Raw genomic sequence first — 420 nt, forward strand, 5'->3', positions numbered from 1 at the left:
TCTTACATGTTTGAAAAATAGAAAGACTGACATTGATAATTTCATGCCATTTTATGAGTTTACGCACGGTTTAATCCCCCCCCCTTGGTCAAACACAATTGATAATTAATTTTATATTGACTTCATTTGCTCGAAACTAGAGGGCTTGTCACTATATTCGAAACTAATCCCATGTATTCACAATTCATCTAATTAAGAATGATCAACTACATTATTTTGATCCCGAGCCTTTATATTTCTCTAGGCCATTTTAAGTGCTTTGTTCAGTATTGTGGAAACATCTGAAGGTAAAGGCCAAATCATTTATGAAAGTGAAAAGTAGTGTTCCATTAGAAAAAGCATATTTAATGCCAGACATTATACTAAAATCAAACCAATCAAAAATTTGGAGGATACGTTGTCTCGTTAGCAAGGCGAGGC

This window comes from Tigriopus californicus, chromosome 3, assembly GCF_007210705.1.
Source record: "Tigriopus californicus strain San Diego chromosome 3, Tcal_SD_v2.1, whole genome shotgun sequence".
Classification (NCBI taxonomy): domain Eukaryota; kingdom Metazoa; phylum Arthropoda; class Copepoda; order Harpacticoida; family Harpacticidae; genus Tigriopus; species Tigriopus californicus.